We start from the raw sequence: 19,579 nt of genomic DNA, 5'->3' as shown, positions 1-19,579 counted from the left end.
GACTAGAAGATTGTATACCGTATTGTCTGTAGGCTGCTCTTGACCCACTGATTCCAGGAAGAACAGCCTGTGAAATGGTTAGGAAGACTTTTCTAAAATTTTCAGATGATTGGAGTAAATATCCTAGTCTTGAATGAGGTTGGTAAAGGGCTCAGTGATGAAGATACTACTATAGGAACAAACAGTATTTAAGATAAAGATAAGGAATAAGATTCAATGTCCCCAGACACTTCCTGTATCTGACATTATTTCCCAGTTTTTAACATAGGAAGTATACAATCCTGCTGCTAAGCAAATCATTAGCTGTTAGCATCACATATCTTTTTTATTTATTTTCAAATGTGGTAATTTATTTGCAACAATAACAACAACAAATCAAGAATAAAAGAACAGCAAATAGATAAAAAGAAAATAAACTTAGCTGAAATTAGCTGAAAAATCAAAAAGACATTAATATATATCTGCATCTTGGAATCGCAATCACTTTGAAATGTTGTGTCAGCATTTTAAAATAAATCAATTTTTAAATTGGCTTTTTAATGCAATAATTAACTATAACTGGCATAGCTCAAATGATAAATTATAGAAATTTCTATAGAAAGAAATTGCAGTAATTACTGCCTAATCTTTAAAGTGTAGAAAATCATAAAAAAGTACAATTCTATGTTAAAGAAAACCCCAGTTTTGAATGTGGTGCAAACCTATTTGTAATATTAATAATTACTGAAATGGATTTCATATTGTATTGAATTCTGTATCAGTTTTGGTTTTTTAGATATGAAGTTAATTTTCACATTGAACCATACTTCTAGAACATAGTTTGACATTCTACAGAAGGAATTGTTCAAGGAGAAGCAAAAAGAGTTATTGTAGATTTTACTTAAATAATTAATTCAGTATATTTTCTGCAAATATAAGATTTAGTATTACTATTTTTAATGTCAGGATGAAGAAAAAAATCCTCCTTTAAAATTTGTTTCATCCATTTCATGGATGAAATGAAAGGAAATAAAGAATTAAGGAATTCTCCAGGGAATACAAGTTATGTTTTACAGAAACAGTTTATCCATGTTAACAATGAGAGAAATGGAAATAAAATTGAATTATGCAAAGCAAAGGAATTTTAAATTTGTGAATAAACCAGAGAAAGGATTGTTTTTTAACTGCAAAAAGAAAGACAAACAAAAATAATAATGAAATTATAAGACTAATGATCAATGTAAGCATACAATGTAAGCATACAATATAACCATACAATGTTACCATGCAATTAGTGAATTATATTTTATAATTGTTATTCTAATTTCTATAAAGGACATGCTATCCCTTGGAGAAAATAGATGAATACATTAACTACAAATTTGAACACAGGTTTAAACAAAATCTACTATAGATCACAGACAAAGAAAACGTATGAATGGACCATAATGATAAGGAAACTCTCAAAAGCAATTAAAAAGAGTAAACTAAGAAAGATGCCTGTACCAGATAGACTACAGTCTGTATTGTAAGTGCTTTGAGGATGAACTGTTACAACCTTGACAAAGCACAATGAAATTATATTCTATAGGGTGGAAGGATGCTAAATGTATCCTATGTAGGGTAGGAATGATTGCTCAATGTTCCATAATAAAGCCAAATTCTGCATTACCAGTTCAAGGTACCTTTAACCATTCATAGCAGAAGACACTTGCACTTCAGGATTCCACCTCTGAATTTTTTTCACAAATATTCCTGGATGTGGGTCCTGAATCCAAGAATTTCTTCATGCAAAGCTTGGCTTTGTCTATTGCCTCTTGCTTTTCTTATATTCAGAAATCCAATCTTGTCACCTGAGTAGAACTTTCATTGTGTTCTGTTACCATTATTGTGGGTGCTAGTGCAGATCCTGGCATCATTCCTCCGTACAATTGTGAATTTTGAACTTTCAAATGACACCAGTACAAATTGTCTTTGAGCTTGGTAAATGCCTGAAAATTGTATCAGTACAGAGTCTGCCTTCCTATTATGGCACTTAATGCTATTTGCTCAGTACTCAACCCAAAACCCTTTGTATTAGACTTATGGTTAATTATACCTCACAAATAGAGCTGTGACTGTTTATTTTAAATTTACTTTTGTTTGATTCAGAACATGCACATTTTATAGTAATCATATTGTAATTTCATTATGAGTAACAACGGAGAAAGTGAGTTATGAAGAATCTTTGGAGACTTATTTCAATGAAAATAAAAGAATCATAATTTGAATAAATCATTGTTGTGATACTATAAAGAGATCCCATTCTTTATCAGGGATATACTTTAACCACAATTAGTTCAGTCATGTTTTGACACTGGAACCAAACTGAAAGATTTTACTGAGCATTAAATCTGTAAGAAGGCAACCTTCACACCTTAGTTTAACAATTCCATTCATTTATATTTAGAATTGCAATAGTGAAGGAAGGCTTCCTATGAAAGTACAAATTATGGTCTGAAAGATCCAGATTCTCCTCTACTCCCAAACCCAAAAATGTTATTATTTTTTGTAAGGAAATCAACTGATCACTTAAATCTTTCCTTGTCATGATTATGCCTCCATAAAGATTCTATCAAAACTACAGGTAGCCTTCAATTTACAGTTCAAAGTTACAATGGCACTGAAAAAAGTGACTTCATTTTTCACACTTACGATTGTTGCAGCATCCCTATGGTCACATGATCAAAATTCAGATGCTTGGCAACTGACTCATAGTTAAGATGGTTGCAGTGTCCTGGGGTCATGTGATCCCTTTTTGCAACCTTCTGACAAGCCAAGTCAATGGGAAGCCAGATTCACTTAACAACCATGTTACTAATTTCTTTTTACAGATGTGGGCAGATGGCAACTGAAGACATTAGAAACGCTGTTGGAAGAAGGGATTAACTTAACTTGGCTACAGTATAATCAACTCCAACTGAGATAGAAAGAGGACCAAAAAACTGGTATAATGATGTATGAAGAAGAATTGGTTAGACATATAAAAGAGAAAGGTCCAATGCATATTAAAAGGGTTTATAATGTTTTTCTAGAAAGGGACTCAGAAACTGAACTGGTTAAAGATTGTATGATAAAGTGGGCACAAAATTTTACAGAACCAGTGATGTTGGAAACATGGGAAAAAATATGGGTTCAGAATGTTAAATTTACACAGTCACAGAATTTGAGAGAAAACTTTTATAAAATGTTTATAGGTGGCATTTAGATCCTAAGAAATTGTCATGCATATATCCTAATGTTCAACCGAAATGTTGGAGATGTGATTGCTTAGATGCTACATATTATCATATATAGTGGACATGCAAGAAAGCAAAGGCTTTTTGGATAAAAATTTGGTGGGTTATGCAAAATGTTTTAAAGAAAAAAAATCAATTTTCTCCTCAATTGTTTTTACTGGGTATAGTTAAGGGTTTTTCAGTGGGTGAAACAAAATTGATATTGTATATGGTAACAGCAGCGAGATTGTTGATAGGTCAGTATTGGAAAAATGAAGCTATGCTCACTATTGAAGAATGGACTTTGAAGATGGCTAATTTTGCAGAGATGGCGAAGATCTCAGCATATCTAAAAGATCGGACACAAGAGACTTATGTATGGGAGTGGAAAAAGTGGATAGATTATGTGCAGAATAAATATCAAGCTAGGAAATATCAGATAGCTTTTAACTGAATGTATTTTATACAGGAATAGAATAACTGAATTTTGTGAAGATTTGAATAATATATAGGGGGTGGAGGGGTTCAAGTTTTATAAAATGTGACTTTGATTTGGATTATATCTTGTGGAAGTCCCGGGGGGGAGGGGAGGGTTGGGGGGTTAGGGAGGGCTAGGGGGGTTAGGGAGGGTTGGGGGGGAAATTGGGGTGAAAATGTATTTGTAAAACTTTTTCAATAAAAAAAAACCATGTTACTAATTTAACAATTTCAGTGAGTCACTTAACAAATGTGACAAGAAAAGTCATAAAATGGGGCACAACTCACTTAACAAATTTTTCACTTAACAACATAACTTTTGGGTTCAATTGTGGTCATACATTGAGTACTACCTGTATCTAATTATCAGTGTCAATAGCGTATTATTTGTGTTACTTTGTTTCACACACACACACACACACACACACACACACACACAAAACCTCTTTTCCAATCCTTTATTTTATTTCCCCTTCTATTTGAACGTTCCAATTTATTTTCAGAAAGTCATAAACTTGGCAAAGATCATAGAAACAAAGTCCATCTCCTTGCTGAGGACACAAATCCAAATTAAAATATCCCTAACATTTGGCTGTGTTATGTTTATTTATTGTTCAATGGTAACTTCTGCCTAAACTTATCAAATGAAGGGAGACCCACAACTACCTTGGGTAATTGATTCCACTATTAAACTTGATCTCCCTAAGAAGAATTTATCTAACAGTCAATCAGAGTTTGACTTTCTACAGCTTAAATGTCTCGAAAGTCTGCATTTTAGAACAATGATAACATATCTTGACCTCCTTCAGTGCTGTTCCTTTACTGTTTGAAGACTGTGGTGTTCCTCTTTAGTCTTCTAATCTAAAGGCATACATGTAATTCTAGCGCCTTCAATCACTCTTTATACAATTTAACTCCTAGTCCATCCTTGTTGCTCTTCTCTAAACCTCTTGAAGTTTGTCTTAGACCTTCTAAAAATGTGGTGCTATAACTTGATATTTTACTCAAATTCATTGATGTTCCACATAAAATAAAGTAGAACAATTATTTGCTCTCATTGAAAATTTTATTTTAGTTAATTAAACCCAAAATTGCGTTTGTTCTTTCAGCAGCAATATCACATTGTTAGCCGATATCAAATTTGCTACCAGTTCTTATTCAAGGATCTTTTTCATTCAGTACTGTCTTACACTTTGATGAAGAAGCCTAATTAACATATAATTTTTGAGTTGGCTTAATTCTCTTATTGTCCAGCCTATATTTAATTATATTGTAAATCAAAATATTGCAGAGTGTTTTTATTTATGACATCTACATCTTTTCCGCAATCTCCTAAGGAAGTTAATTGATCTAAAACTAGCAATGGCAATATTTGCTCTTGTCATTGATGATTGCCAAGCTACTTTTTCTAGGTGCAAAGCCAGGTTTTGAAGGTGAGGGTGGGTCTCACCTTGGGGGACCACAATGTTCCAGAAAACAGGAGCTACTTATGATGAACATTTGGAAATTGTGGGGAAAACACATCAACTTTCACCTTATCATCACTTAAAAGAAAAAACTGATGAACTCTGTTTTATTTTACCTCAGGCCTTGTACATAATCTAGGAGGATGCTTTTGGCTTCGACTTTTCCGGGCAGAAAAAAAATATTACTGAATTCAAATCCAGGAGAACTTGGAAGTTCATTCAATATGGAAGAGAAGAAGGACCAATGCCTCCATTCTGAGCCTTTATTTTGAAGCCAGAAGGATCATGTTACTCTCCAGCTCCTGTCTTTTCTTCTTTATATTTCAATCCCTTTAGCTTGAATAGGTTTGGGACTCCAATTCTTCCCATATTCCATGAAGCATTCCACCCTCCCAAACTTTGTGGGAAACCTACAGGTCTTGGACAATATCAGTTAACACGATTTTAGGCATCCTGGATTACATTTGAATTGTGTGGAATCATCCTTGATGGTCTGGAGCAACAGGTAACCTGCTGGGGAGTAACAAGATTTTGTCCTGCAGGAATTAATAGTGACAAAAGCAGAGAAGGTGGGTGGGACCTCCTGTTTTATGATGTTTTGGAAGTCAATGCTTTTCTTTTTGTTTTCCCCTTTCCCCTATACTTTTTCATTTTCCTCTTTTCCTTCCCACTTTTCCCGTTATTTTCAGTTTTCTTTGTATTTCTGTATTCTATATCTTGAAAAATTATTAAAAGTTTGAACTTGTTAATTTCAGGCTTCTATCATTTCAGAAATCTTTTTTTTTTTCATATTTGCACATGGACAAAAAAAAAATCTTCCAAAACATATGGTTTTATGACATTAGCTTGTATTAGTTGTGCCAATTCTTTTAATGCTTGGGTAATCACTAATGAACAATGCTGTATTTATGCCTTTCATTTTACTATCCAATAAGGCAATGAAACCTGATTTGTATATACAGATTGGCTTTCCTAAAGTAAGCTAAATATATATAAAACAGCAAGTTGATTTGACATTTGATACAGTGCTCCACTTTTTCTTATTTATACTAAAAGGATTTAAAATATTTAAAGCATTTCCTTTTTTAAAAAGATTGATGAAATAAAAGCAGAATCTACCTTGAATACAAACCATTTTGAAATGGACCTAATTAAAAGTTTTTGAAATGTTTTTAGTTACTGTAAATGCCTCTTGACCCTTAACTACAGTAAAGCATTGCAAATGCAACATCAAAGTTATTACACAAGTTAATGAGGCTTTAAATTGGGATATTTTATAAGATTCTGGTGTTCAGTGGTACTGTACACAGCTGTTAAATGTATCATCTTTGTATCAATGACTGAATCCTTTAATTGGCCACTTAAAGCAAAAAGCCCAGCCACCCAAGAAGATTTCACTGTCTTAGAAAATCAACTTTTGTATAATGTACTTGGATCACAGGGAAGGCACAAGCTTAGCAAGGTGAACTTAGCCACTTCTTCTCCCCTCCAGACCCTAACAACTTCAGGCACTGGGACAAGATCTCAACAGGGTCACTTGGTCACAATGTACAACTGATTTAATCCAACAACTGGTATGTAGAGATTAAATAAGGACAACTAAGATACCCCACAAACCAGGAAGTTTGGGTTAAACTTTTCTCCCACCAGTCAACACCAACCAGAACTATCCACAAAGAAAGGAGGAAGATCACTACAATACTGTGCCTCCTATTACAAATTCCCATAGTTGATCCATACATATTCATCATTGATGGCATTAAATGACAGAGACCAAAAAGTACTAGTACTACTTTTACCACCTCCATCCTATCTTCACCAGAGGAAACCCAACTAGAACAGGTCCAGATCCCTTTGCGCTTAAATACAAGGCCTGGTAGCTCAGCAGATTATTAGCATTGTGATTAACACCAGCTGTCTGCAATTACTGTAAATTCGAATCTCACCAGGCTCAAGGTTGACTCAGCCTTCCATCCTTTCTAAGGTAGGTAAATTGAGGATCCAGTTTGTGGGGGCAATAAGCTGACTTTGTATATATATACAAAAGTATGAAGGCTATTGCTTAATGCATTGTAAGCCGCCCTGAGTCTCCGGAGAAGGGCAGCATATAAATCAAATTAAAATAAATAAATAAATAAAAAGGTTGGGAATTGTGTTAAATTTAACAATTATGGTTGGGTCTAGTAATGGCCAGCCAGTAGATAGAAATTTGTCCTTCAAGATCCCTTCTTCCAGATCCCTTTGCGCTTAAATAAAAAGGTTGGGAATTGGGTAAAATTTAACAAGAATGGTTGGGTCTAGTAATGGCCAACCAGTAGATAGAAATTTGTCCTTCAAGATCCAGGCAGGCAGTTGCAAATATGGGAGATCTGAGGGATCAGACAGGTTTAACCATCACATACCCAACACATGCCAGTTGTCCCAATTCCTCATTGCAGTGACTCAAATTGTCTTTTCCTGCCCAAGATTGGCACATTCCAAATGCCATAAATCCTACACGCCCAATGCATTCCTCAAAATGGCAAATCTCCAATTGGAATTCATTCTCAGAGCTGCCACTGTAAGAGCATCAATCCTGGATAGAGGTTCTAGTGGAAGGTCCATCTCCTCCCTGCTAGAAACACATCACCTCATCCTAATACTTCTGCACAGTGTGTCATCCCATTGCTGCTCTGCACCAATTTGTCACAAGCAGAGCACATTCCAGTTGCTGCTTAAATAAACAAATAAATACATTTAGATAAATTAGAAGACTAATATTGCATTTGGTAGCTGTTCAGGGCAAATGAATCTATGAAACCTAACAAGTATAAGGAAAATATAAGTGGGAATGTAAGCAGTGGAAATCAACACCACTTAAGTATTCATTCGGCCTTGGTCACAACACATACATGATATGTGAACTGATTGTGAAAAACTTTGGATGAAGAATTAGCGAAAGAAGAAAATGGCCACAAACGTGGTAATGGTTATGAATAAAATTAACATTTCTTTTTGCCAATAAGAAAAAAAAAGAGTTGGGCAAGTTTATGACTGGCAACAATTTGAAAAAAATAAAAATGCTACAATTTACTTAATGTAAAGTTATTAAAAAAGGCATCAACCAACTTTCCCATCAAATTAGCATAAGTTGATAAAAAGAAAGGACTATTTACCAAAGCAATAAATATCTGTGGAAGAGAATTTCCAGGTTTTGCTCCATCCTAATTCCAGGCAAAAGGGGATCTCCCCATCCACAATAGATGTGTGGCATAACTACTACCTGCAAACTTACTTAACTCTTTCAGTGGATAGAATAACTACACCAGAGGTGGGTTTCAGCAGGTTCTGGCCAGTTCTGGAGAATCGGTAGTGGAAATTTTGAGTAGTTCAGAGAACCAGTAAATACCACCTCTGACTGGCCCCGTCCCTGTCTATTCTCTGCCTCCTGAGTCCCAGCTGATCAGGAGGAAATGGGGATTTTGCAGTAACCTTCCCCTGGAGTGGAGAGGGAATGGAGATTTTACAGTATTCTTCCCCTGGCACGCCCACCAAGCCATGCCCACCAAGCCATGCCACGCCCACCAAGCCACACCCACAGAACCGGTAGTAAAAAAAATTGAAACCCACCACTGAACTACACCCAGACAAGCTAAAATTTCAGCAGAAGAAATGTGTGCAGTAGAGATCCCAGGGAGTGCTCTAAGTCAGGCATTCCCAATCTTGGCAGCTCTAAGATACACGGACTTCAATTCCCAGAATTCACCAACCAGCATGGCTGGCTGCAAAATTCTGGGAGTTGAAGTCCACACGTCTTAAAGTTGCCAAGATTAGGAACCCCTGTTCTAGACCATTGTTTCTCAACCTTGGCCATTCTAAGTTGTCTGAACTTCAGCTCTCTGAATTCTCAAGCCAACATCCAGAAATCTTAAAGTTGCTGAAGTTGGGAAACATTCTTCTAGACAGCTGATGTGGATGGTAGTGATTCCAGCTTGCTCCCTCTCCTTCCCTTCCTGAAGGTCCACTGTGTTGCAAGATCACAGATCTAGGTTCACATCACCTTCCATTATTTAAAAACAATATTTTTAAGAGAATCTATCAGGAGCTTTACAATTGAACAATTCCAGTGGAAACTGCTTGACAAAAATGACAAACAGCCACCCTGCTCATTATCTTAAGTGTCTTTTTGTCATCTCGCTATACAAATCCTTGAAAACCAAACCATACTGTAGATTTGTTTGATAACGTGCGCCAAGTTTTTTAAAAAACTTACTTTATATTTTTTATTGCTTCCACCCCTAAGTCATTTGCAATCATCCCATCTATTGACATCTTGCAGAGCAAAAGAAACAAAACAAAAAAAAAAACCCTTTGCCTTATTTTTTTTTCCCCTTCTTCTTCTCAAAATGTGGATGTGCCTCCAATAATTTAAAAAATAGATGGTGATAAGTTGAAAATGTCAGGTAATTGGCAGACAGATAGAAAGTTAAACTGTGTCCTCACTGAAGCAAATTAACCAGCAGCTGCCAGTGGAGGCCCCAAGGTCATCTGAATGTCAGAATCAAGTAAAGGCCAATCATTCAGAAGAGGTTCTTTGCTGATATTTGCCCTCCCTGGTCATTTCACGATCTCCCAGGAACTGCCCTGAACTACTGCCAACATATGTTCATTTCTAAAAATTACACAGATTGTGATTTATTACCCCTCAAGCTACAAAAATCCATTGTGAATTAAATCAGCCCTTTGTTTAAATTGCTGCTCTGGAATACGTATCATATCATCATAAATGACATTGAAGTTATAATCTACAGTAGTCTGCCTCAGACACTGATAAGGCTTCGCCAAGGGACGATCAATACTTACTATTCATTTTTGAAATTATCTCCACATTGATCCCTGAACAAGCGCCAGTAACACAGAGGCACAGCGGCTGTAATACAATAATTATATAAAGGTTTACAGGCTCATCCTCCAGCCAATAAAAGCTGTCAGCTGGCAGGGACAGTTACAATCCCATAATCCATCAAAATGCTATTCTCTGACCTATGGGCTTTGGTAGTCCTCAATCCTCAACTAGCGCACTTTATAGTGGAGAACAACAAACAGAGGCAAAAAAACCAAAGCACCAGTGTCTGTTTGTCTATCTGTCTGGGTATATAGCACTCCTTTATTCAAATAAATTGGCAAAGGTGAGATTTTTAGCTAAATGGTTAATTGTGATGAATATTTAGCCTTTTAACCTACTTCAGGGTTTAGGTATGCTTTAAGGTTTTATTGCGGTTTCTTTGTTTTGCAACTTCTTTTTATCGATTAACTTTTGGATTGCAGTTACTGTAAAGTGTGATTTATTGTAATTCATCAATAGAGAAGGATCCAAAGAAAGGTGACCCACATAATGATTTTGTGGCTTAACCATTCTAAAGGCTGATGAGACAAACAACTCTTGTATTTTAACAGTGATTTGTCTCTTCAGATGTACTAAAATCAAAGTAACTTTCATTGAACGTATCATCCACTTTCCTGGATTAACAATAGCAATAGTACTTATATACTGTTTTACACTGCTTTACAGCCCTGTCTAAATGGTTTATAGTCAGCATATTGCCCCCAACAATCTGGGTCCTCAATTTTACCTATCTTGGAAAGATGGAAGGCTGAGTCAACTTTGAGTCGGTCAGGATCGAACTGCTCCCACTCGGCAGAATTAGTCTGAAATACTGCATTCTAACCACCGTGCCACCATGGCTCTTTTATAACATGAGCATAACAAGAAGCAACAGTCATTTCAAGGTAAGAAGATATGAATAATTTATTTAGGTATTAAAAGTGTATAAAAATCAATTTCCAATATCCTTTTTTTCCCCCAGAAAAGGGAAGAGGAAGCATATCCTTTCAGTAGTGGGTGCTCACTAATGGAGTAAACAGTCCTTTACTTTGATTCTCAGAAAGTTCAATGACCAAAGTTCCCTTCATCCAAGAAGGGAAGGCTAGAAAGCAAGGTGATGGAAAGCTCACTCAAACAGGGCATATGTCCATTAAGCATCTTCTCCTTCCTCAACTGTTTGCTAAACTAAGATGTTGACAGGAGAGTGACAGCATTGTTTTCTATCAGGCAACATAGGCCTAGAGAGAATCATTGTCCCGACCGAGGCGTAATGTCAGAAGGAATCATAAAACCACAACATCTCTGCACATTCTTAGTTTCCTCCTGTCATATATAAAGATATCTTTCTTCTCTTCCTGTGTATTGCTACAAAATGAAATAAACTATTTATTTATTTTATTATATTATATTATTCATATTTCTATGCCGCCCACTCTCCGAGGACTCTGGGGGGCTTACACCAAAGACAGTATACTAAATAGCATATTGCCCCCAACAATCTGGGTCCTCATTTTACCCACCTCAGAAGGATGGAAGGCTGAGTCAACCTTGAGCTGGTGAGATTTGATCCGCTGATCTGCTGAACTAGCAGTCAGCTGAAGTTGCTGCAGTACTGCACTCTAACCACTGCGCCACCTCGGCTCCTATCTCCTTTTATCCACTCTAAGCCTCCCATTCCTTTCCCTTTCTTTCCAAAAGAAGAGGTAATAACACTCGTCAATGTATTTATTAACCATTCTTTTAAAAAGCGAATTCTTTGAATCCTAGCATTCTGAGAAGCAGAGGTAGCAAGGATAGAGTGTTGTTCCACGATAGGACACTCATTTGAGAAAACTATCTTGAGAAAAGATAGACTTGATTTTGCAGCAATTACTCAAGCCCCTCTTGTCAGGGAAAGGTGGGAGGGTGACCGAATTGCATGGGCTTGGACCTAGACACATCATGGTTAGGCCTTAGGTGTAACATTGGGAATAGACAACAACTATCCTGATTTCTACAGTAGTGGCCAAAATTGTGGAAACCTTTTGGGAAAAGTGTATTTTTGAGGTTTGATGGCTAATAACACCACTTTTTGGGGGGGAGTTTCAAGATAATCATATTCCACTGCTGGAATGGCCTGGGAATAGCCCAGACCTTAACCCAATTGAAAATCTATGGAGCCGACTAAAGAAAAGTGTTAGTCAGAAGCGACCCAGCAATAAAACCTAGTTAATAGAAGCAATCATTCAATCTTACTTTCACATTATAACAGTTGCAGAACTAAAAGACTTGGTTCATTCCATGGGAAGATGTTGTAAGGCCGTAATTCATGCTAAAGATTACCCAACTATTAACTGACATGATAATTTTTGTATATCTTGTTTTTTTAGGGTGATAATTTTTGTATATCTTGTTTTTAGGGTTGCCAGGTGTCCACTATTTGAGCGGACAGTCCACTTTTTTCACATGATGTTCACTATTTTTTTTTTTCACAAAATAGTGGACATTTTTTTTATTCAAAAGCTTTACTCAGCAGATAATGCATCGGTCAATTATGGAGTGAACAAATCTGTTTACCAAAAATTATTGCTGGAAAATGACAATATTGTAGCTGCTCATTGAAATAATCACATTTTACACAAGAGCGTAAAAAATGCATTAAAGCAGTTATCTTTTGATATTGAAAATGTAGTGCTGAAGGTTTTTGCCGAATTTTTGAATTCTGCGAAGAAACGAGAAGAGTTGAAATCATTTTTTGAGTTTTGTGAGTCAGAATTCCATGAAGTTTTGTGTCATGTTCCAACACGTTGGTTAAGTTTGTTTAAAGTGGTCGAAAACTTCTTTTAAACTGGATACCTCTAAAATCGTATTTTATTTCTCTTGGATCTGATAAGTGCCATAAGGTTATCTGGAACCTTATTTTGGATCAGGAAAATGAACTCGCAAAGGACGATGAACCAACAATTTCAGAATTGTATTTATATTTCACACACTTCTTCATGTCAATAATGCAAGACACCCTACTGAAGCTGGAAAGCATGTGATCTTCACATTATCATGTGTAAGCTGCGTGATTCTTTGCAAAAAAAAAAAAATACGATGAGCAGTTTTTTGGAATGAAAGTTTTATTTGCCTTACGTAAAAAACATTTGCCTGAGAATACCGTGCAAAAGTTCAAGAAAGAAGCCATCAACGTGTATCAAAGAGCCATTGCGTATCTAGAAAAGTGGTATAATTTCACCGATTCAGTATATGAGACACTAAATTGTTTCAATCTAATTGATCGCAATAATCCTCCAACTTTAGAAGAAATGATGAACATCTGGTTATTATCACCATGGTGAGAAGAACTTCCACCCAACCCTCTCTTCGATGAAATTTCTGCCTTAGAAGAAGTTTATGTTCATCTGCAGGGTGATTCATCCCTTGATAAGTGGACGTACTTTTTCAAGAAAGGGCCAGCTCCAAGTTTACTGAAACTGTTCCAGTATTGTGCATCAATTCCAGTATCAAATGCAAACGTTGAATGAATTTTCAGCGTCATGGGAAATTTGTGGACTGACGAATGTAACCAACTGCTTGTACCATCAGTTCGAAGTGAACTTTGTATATTTTTTAATATTTCTCAACGTTGTACTGAAATTAAAGAATTATTCCTTAAACACAAAGAATTGATCAAAGCTGCGCAGTCAAATAAAAAATACACACGACAGCAAAGTAAAATGTAATTTAATATTTTACATATTATTATAATATATTTGATGTTTTGAGTTTTGAAGTGATTATTTTAATACGTGTTAAAATGTTTGTAAGAAAATATATAATTTAATTGTAATTTTTTTTTATTTTTTTACTACTTAACCCCCCGCTTGTCCGTTAATTTTTGGAAGCAGACCTGGCAACCCTACTCGTTTTTTTATGGTAATAATTTTTGTATATCTCATTTTTTCTACCTGTTTCACTTTTCTTCTTTATACTGTAACTGCTATTCTAATAGCAAATCCTTCATAAAAGTTATTGCATTACATTCTTGATTAAATTATCTTTCCATTGATATATAATTTTATGGTACTACTAAAAAATATAAAATAAAAGTGGTGTTATTAGCTAGTTTTAGAAAATACACTTTTCCCAAAGGTTTCCACAATTGTGGCCATTACTGTAACAAAAATATTTTATTTACCAAATTACTATACATTACTATACATTATTCAGCTAGCAGTCATGGAAAGGAGAGTCCAGGTATATTTTCAGATAATCAGAACACACAACCTTATCCTTGTTCCAGGAAATGAGTCCCTTTTTAAGGGATTTTTTTAAAAAATTATTATTGTGCCATCAAGTTGGTGTTGACTTTGAGGAACCACAGAGATAGACCTTCTCCAGGATGATCAGTCTCTAATATCACCCTTCAAAACCTCCAGTTGTGCAGCCATCACCATTGTAATTGACTCCAACCACTTTTGTTACCAGTTGTCCAGTTCCTATCATTCCTTCCAACTTTTCCAGCATTATGGATTTCTCAAGGGAGTTGAGTTTTCGTATAAAGTGTCTAAAATTGAACCTAGACATTTGAGTTGTAACAACTGGAAAGTTAAGGCTACTTAAACATTTCAACAAAATGCTGAGAGGACACAGTTGTTTTGTTTGTTTGTTTTAGGTGAGTTTTATGCTGTTACATCCTTCCAAAATGACTTGGGAGATAGAGACTGTGAGTACAATGTTGCAATACTTTAATCATACTGTGATGCACTTGGGGCTGTTAGGGGAAATGTCTGTGGGGGAAAGAACAATGAGATCCATTTTGACCTATCTCCCATTATTAAAAATCTACATGAGGTTGTTTTGTGAGAACACTGAAGTATTTGTGAGGTAGAACTATCTAAGGATGATATCCAATTATTTGAGGATCTCAAAAATGCATTTACCTAATGTATTATGTCATTTGGAGGAGTCAGTTATGAGGCCATGCTTCCTGTTTTATAGGCGGGAGTGAATATTTTTACCCAGTAGAGTGGAGAAATGCTACATCTAAGGTTCTATGGCAACTTCCCTTTATATTCATCCCCTTCTTACAGAACGGTGACCAGGCTTTTCCATACAACAAGTATAATTAAACCTTAATAAGAATGTGTTTTGTTACTTTATTATTTTTCTTTAATCTAGAAGAAATTCCAATTCCATTTCAGATACTTCCTCTTAATATTATGGATATTATAAATATAGGGAGAATGTCTTTTAATCTGCTTGGTTTAAAATCTGATAGTCCCACACTTTGAAGTGTGCAGTTTAGTACTTCACTCACACAAATGAACAATTTTAGAGTTGTATGCATCTATCTAGCTGTATCTACAGTCTCTCCATTTCTCATTCTGTCTCTGTCTCTCTCTTCTTGAGTTTTTAAATTACTTCATGAAGTCCTGCTGTTATGCACAATATAGCCTGAATTTCTCCACATTGCTTGAGTAAAAAGCAGCCATTGGCAATTCCAAAAGACGCTGTCAGGTTTTGGGTTGAAGTATAAATCTTGAACTTGCATGATGACTTATATAACCCAGCCATCAGATCAGGATTCCTCCAATGCATAGCATAGCCACTGGAAAAGAGACATAACCCTAGCATTTGAAAGCAAGCATTCGGCATCAATCAGTCTCTAGAGAAACAGGTAGGATTTAGGATTTAGTCATAGTATGCTAGAAAAGGCTGAAGAATTCACACAAGTCAATTGTTAAACGTTTGTGAATTATATGACCTCCTTCCTAAAAATAATAGTCTGCCAATTAATTTTTCCCACAATATGGTTTCCACTCCTTTGAGGTGATATAATTCTTCTTCTTCTTCTTCTTCTTCTTCTTCTTCTTCTTCTTCTTCTTCTTCTTCTTCTTCTTCTTCTTCTTCTTCTTCTTCTTCTTCTTCTTCTCCTCCTCCTCCTCCTCCTTCCTCCTCCTCCTCCTCCTCCTCCTCCTCCTCCTCCTCCTCCTCCTCCTCTTCTTCTTCTTGTTCTTCTTCTTGTTCTTCTTCTTCTTCTTCTTCTTCTTCTTCTTCTTCTTCTTCTTCTTCTTCTTCTTCTTCTTCTTCTTCTTCTTCTTCTTCTTCTTCTTCTTCTTCTCCTCCTCCTTCTCCTTCTCCTTCTCCTTCTTCTTAGCATATTCCCGCAGGTGCAGGGTCTGCTTTTCAGATCATTGAATGCCACTTTACATGATCATCTGCGTCTCCAGGGCACAGGCCCGTGGCTTGCATATCTTTGTTGATGATGTGTTGCCAACTCTATTTTGGATGCCTGTGGGGTCACTACCCATTAACATCATCTTCTTTGTAATTGGTGCCACACCAAAATGCTGTCGAATGGTGTCATTTGTGAAGTGATCAAGAACAGAGATGCCCAATATCCAATGGAGCACTTGCATTTCCATGGCATGGAGATAGTTTTCAGTCCCTATTGTTGCTGCCCAGCATTCAGTGCCATACAGTGCAACAGGGTGACATGAAACTGGCTGCTTTAATATACACAACCAATCAGACTTGTCACCTGGATTCTGTGAGACCCAGCATGGTGACCACAGAAGTTCTCTTGGCCAATGATACATATGTTTCTAGTGCAACAACTGGGCAACAACTGGGATATAAGGCTTTGATTTTCCACTGCTGTTTTGCACTTTGTTGTCCTGGTTCTTGCTCCACAACCCCTGTTCACTAGGGCAACGTAAACTAGTTGACCCTACTTAGTCATGAAAGTTAGTTCAGGCAACTACAACATGATTGCCAGCCTAATCAGTACCTTCACTGTCACTCTCCAGTAGCAAGCTCCTTGATTACCAATGGGCCAATATTGAACTACCCAAAAAAGGGATCTCTCCCTCCCTCTCCTTCTCCCTCCCTCCCTCTCCCTCTCCCTCTCCCTCTCTCTCTCTCTCCTCTCCTCTACTCTATCAAGCTATCTGGAGATTAGATTGGGGTAATAGAAAACTCTGCTTTAAGAGAGAATATGTTTAGAACACAATTTTAAGAAATGAAGGGTAGAGAAGATAAATATAAGACCCAGTCCCAAATACCTGGGAAAGAGCAGACACAGACACAGACAAATTGACACCTCTCAAGACTCAATGGTTTACCAGAACTTGAGCAAGAAGCTTCCCCTGATGTGTCATTGATTTGTCCACATTGTTGGCTTGACATTGGTTATCTTCTTTGGACACGTAGTTAATATGCAGGTTCAGATAGGCAAAGACTAAATGATAGATTTCATACTTGTAATCAGAGTGAAGTCACCAAAACCAGTGGCAGAAAATTGGCTTCCCATCTCTCACCTTTGTAGGGAACATGCATTTATTGAGGGAGGCAACGTATTCCATAAGTGCATTGCAAAACAGACGGTTATTTTAAAACGCCAGGGGAACAAATTATCCTTTGTCTTCTTGTTGTTATCTTTTGGAACATTTGTGAATATTGGGGTGAGATTAAAAGGGAACCTGGGGAAAAAGAATAGTTAATGGCATCTCTCTCTTTTCCAGTTTTCTTGTACCTGTGTTCTCCAAAATACCTTCATTTTTAACATGTACTATTTTTTTTTTTTAGTTTGGGGCACTTTTTTTTCAAAGCTATTAGGAAAATAATGTAACTTCTGACAATCAGCTATTTTCACAATAAACAGTTTGACCCCAAATTGTTTCATGTTCAGATATATCCCATTGTAACAAAGCAAAAGAATAGTAGAAATTGGTTTCCAGCTCACAACAGATGTAGAAAATTAAGCTCAAGTAAATCAGAAAAAGAGGAGACAAGACATGTGATGAGACAGAAAAGTAGCCTGAGCTCAACACAATAGACATTAAAAACTGGGGTGGAGGTGGGGGATGGAAGACTGGCAATGCCTAAATGCTCCAAAGGGAGGTACAAAAAAAAAGTGAAGATGCTGGTAAAAAAATTGGGAGAGACCACTAAGTAGACAAACCTAAATCCTAGACTCAAAATTACAGAATGTTGATAATGTCAGGTTCCAAGTAATGCACCCATTACATCTGAACCAATTAAAATTAGGGGACTGGAGGCTAAAAATATGAAGAACGGTTGCAGGAATTAGGTATGTCTACTTTAATGAAAAGGATTAGGAGTGACCTGATACCAGTGTTCCAATATCTAAAGGGCTGCCACAAAGAAGAGGGGGTCAACCTATTTTGCAAAGCACCTGAAGGCAGGACAAGAAGCAATGGATGGAAACTAATCAAGGAGAGAAGGTTTCCTTGTCCAGTCATGTCCGACTCTAAGACACAACACTCATCTCCGTTTCTTGGTTGAGGGAGGCAGTGTTGTCTGAAAATATTTTCCATAGTCATGGGCCAGCATAGTTATATGCCAAAGGTGTCCTGAATGCTGTTATCTTCCCACCAAAGTGGTACCTATTAATCTACTCACATTTGCATGCTTTCAAACTGCTAGGTGGACAAGAGTTGGGGCAAGAATGGGAGTGCACCCTGTCATGCAGAGCTCAGGTCTCGAAGCTCAGTATCTTTAACTGCTGAGTTATCACACCCCCAATCAAGGAGAGAACCAATCTAGAAATAAGGAGAAATTTCCTGACAGAACAATTAATCAGTGGAATGGCTGGGCCTTCAGGAGTTGTGGGTGCTCCATCGCTGGATGTTTTAAAGAAGAGATTGGACAACCATTTGTCTGAAATGATATAGGGTCTCCTGCTTTTCAGAGTGTTGGACTAGAAGACCTCCAAGGTCCCTTCCAGCTCCATTTTGATTATCATTACTGTACCTTTCCCATCAAGAAGAGGCAGAGGCTTGTGAGGTTAGTTTTTGCCTTACCTCTCAAATTAATTCCATGGCCTCATTATTATATGGACATGGCAGGAAATGTCAGGTGCTGAAATTTTAGATATATAAGGAAAGTCAGAGAGAAATAGGCTACATTCACTGAAGGAATGTCCATTCATATGAACCTCCAATGTCCCTTCCAACTCTATTATTCTGTTAAAAGTTCTGGTGTTCCAAGATGTGGAATAACAGAAAGCTCTACCCTTATAGTTGACATGGTATATTGCTTAATGACCTGCTTCCATAAAAGCTTCAAGTTCACATGTTACTGACTTTACACATTACCTTTAATTTGGCTTTTGTCCTTTACTGGGGAATTCTGTTCAGACTGTGTCAAACATGGCTACCTTGTTCTTTTAAAATATTATATGGGGAAACATTTTGGAGAAAAAAAAGCTTTTTCTTTTATCCCAAACTTTTCTCCAGCTTATACATAATGTGTTCCCTCTTGGGAACTGATGCTCCAGACATCAGCAATAGCTGAATGCTCTATGGAAGTTCAACTATTCCTCAACCTTGAAAGACTGAGTTCAGGAAAAAAGATATGGTGAAACATGTACATATAGAGAAAAGCCATTTATAAGGAACAGTTGAGAGAATGGATTGAAAGAAAGAAAATAATAATCAAACAAAGGGCTGCTTGGAAGGAAGAAATCCTTGTGTCCTTTACAATAGTGAACAAGAATTCAATCAGAGCTAGCAGTATTAAAACTTCAGAACATGACATGTATGTAC

Source organism: Pituophis catenifer, unplaced genomic scaffold (genome assembly GCF_029215685.1).
Source record: "Pituophis catenifer annectens isolate HBS135680 unplaced genomic scaffold, rPitCat1.0.hap2 SCAF_3, whole genome shotgun sequence".
NCBI lineage: Eukaryota > Metazoa > Chordata > Lepidosauria > Squamata > Colubridae > Pituophis > Pituophis catenifer.
This window is presented reverse-complemented; position numbering follows the sequence as displayed.